At 42.0% G+C, this 2,579-nt stretch overlaps 1 non-coding gene across 1 annotated transcript; it reads right to left on the bottom strand.

Moving 5' to 3' along the window:
* Positions 1–447: 447 nt before the first annotated feature.
* Positions 448–555, bottom strand: LOC112767747 (small nucleolar RNA R71). The gene has a single exon (XR_003185188.1). It is a non-coding gene; the product is annotated as a small nucleolar RNA R71 (small nucleolar RNA).
* Positions 556–2,579: the final 2,024 nt, after the last annotated feature.

Raw genomic sequence — 2,579 nt, 5'->3', positions numbered from 1 at the left:
ATACAACAATCCAGAGACAACCTTACAGGAATTTTCAAACAGGAAGAGGAGATGGAAGCCAAAAATAATAATAATGCAAGGAGGATGCTTGGTGACTTTACTGCACCTAATTCCAATTTACATGGAAGAAGCATCTCCATCCCTGCCATTAGAGCAAACAACTTTGAGCTGAAACCTCAATTAGTTTCTCTGATGCAGCAGAACTGCAAGTTTCATGGACTTCCATCTGAAGATCCTTTTCAGTTCTTAACTGAATTCTTACAGATCTGTGATACTGTTAAGACCAATGGGGTTGATCCCAAGGTCTACAGGCTTATGCTTTTCCTGTTTGCTGTAAGAGACAGAGCTAGAGTGTGGTTGGACTCTCAACCCAAAGATAGCCTGAACTCTTGGCATAAGCTGGTCACGGCTTTCTTAGCCAAGTTCTTTCCTCCTCAAAAGCTGAGTAAGCTTAGAGTGAATGTTCAAACCTTTAGACAGAAAGAAGGTGAATCCCTCTATGAAGCTTGGGAGAGATATAAGCAACTGACCAAAAAGTGTCCTTCTGACATGCTTTCAGAATGGACCATCCTGGATATATTCTATAATGGCCTGTCTGAATTAGCTAAGATGTCATTGGATACTTCTGCAGGTGGATCCATTCACCTAGAGAAAACACCTGTAGAAGCTCAAGAACTCATTGACATGGTTGCTAATAACCAGTTCATGTACACTTCTGAGAGGAATCCTGTGAGTAATGGGACGCCTTAGAAGAAGGGAGTTCTTGAAATTGATACTCTGAATGCCATATTGGCTCAGAACAAAATATTGACTCAGCAAGTCAATATGATTTCTCAGAGTCTGAATGGAATGCAAGCTGCATCCAACAGTACTCAAGAGGCATCTTCTGAGGAAGAAGCTTATGATCCTGAGAACCCTGCAATAGTAGAGGTGAATTACATGGGTGAACCCTATGGAAACACCTATAATCCCTCATGGAGAAATCACCCAAATCTCTCATGGAAGGATCAACAAAAGCCTCAACAAGGCTTTAATAATGGTGGAAGAAACAGGTTTAGCAATGGCAAGCCTTTCCCATCATCCACTCAGCAAAAGACAGAGAGTCCTGAGTAGGACCCATCTAGCTTAGCAAATATAGTCTCTGATCTATCTAAGGCCACTCTAAGTTTCATGAATAAAACAAGGTCCTCCATTAGAAATTTGGAAGCACAAGTGGGCCAGCTGAGTAAAAGGATCACTGAAACCCCCTCCTAGTACTCTCCCAAGCAATACACAAGAAAATCCAAAAAGAGAGTGCAAGGCCATTGAAATGACCATCATGGCCGAAACCACAAAAGAGGAGGAGGACGTGAATCCCAGTGAGGAAGACCTCCTGAGACGTCCAGAGATCAATAAGGAGTTTCCCTCTGAGGAACCAAAGGAATCTGAGGCTCATCTAGAGACCATAGAGATTCCATTGAACCTCCTTATGCCATTCATGAGCTCTGATGAGTATTCTTCTTCTGAAGAGAATGAAGATGTTACTGAAGAGCAAGTTGCCAAGTACCTTGGTGCTATCATGAAGCTGAATGCCAAATTATTTAGTAATGAGACTTGGGAAAATGAACTTCCCTTGCTCACCAATGAACTGAGTGATCTAGATCAACTGAGATTGCCTCAGAAGAAACAGGATCCTGGAAAGTTCTTAATACCTTGTACCATAGGCACTATGACCTTTGAGAAGGCTCTATGTGACCTTGGGTCAGGGATAAACCTCATGCCCCTCTCTGTAATGGAGAAATTGGGAATCTTTGAGGTGCAAGATGCCAGAATCTCACTAGAGATGGCAGACAACTCAAAAAAATAGGCTTATAGATTAGTAGAGGACATGTTAGTAAAGGTTGAAGACCTTTACATCCCTGCTGATTTCATAATCCTAGACACTGGAAAGGAAGAGGATGAATCTATCATCCTTGGAAGACCCTTCCTAGCCACAGCAAGAGCTGTGATTGATGTGGACAGAGGAGAGTTGGTCCTTCAACTGAATGAGGACTACCTTGTGTTTAAAACTCATGGTCCTCCTTCTGTAACCATGGAGAAGAAGCATGAAAAGCTTCTCCAAGTACAGAGTCAAACAAAGCCCCCACAATCAAACTCTAAGTTTGGTGTTGGGAGGCCTTAGCCAAACTCTAAGTTTGGTGTTGGGAGTCTATAAAATTGACCTGATCACCTGTGTGGCTCCATGAGAGCCCACTGTCAAGCTATTGACATTAAAGAAGCGCTTATTGGGAGGCAACCCAATTTTTATTTATCTAATTTTATTTTTATTTTTATTGTTCTTTCATGTTTTATTAGGTTCATGATCATGTGGAGTCACAAAATAAATACAAAAATTAAAAATAGAATCAAAAACAGCAAAAGAAAAATCACACCCTGGAGGAAGGACTTACTGGCGTTTAAACACCAGTAAGGAGCATCTGGCGTTGAACGCCAGAAACAAGCAACATCCTGGCGTTCAAACGCCAGGAATACACCCTGAGAAGAGCTGGCGCTGAATGCCAGAAACAAGCATAGAACTGGCGTTCAACGCCAGAAACATG

This window comes from Arachis hypogaea, chromosome 17 (genome assembly GCF_003086295.3).
Source record: "Arachis hypogaea cultivar Tifrunner chromosome 17, arahy.Tifrunner.gnm2.J5K5, whole genome shotgun sequence".
NCBI lineage: Eukaryota > Viridiplantae > Streptophyta > Magnoliopsida > Fabales > Fabaceae > Arachis > Arachis hypogaea.
The sequence above is the reverse complement of the archived record's forward strand: the minus strand, read 5'-3'. Positions and strand labels throughout refer to the sequence as shown.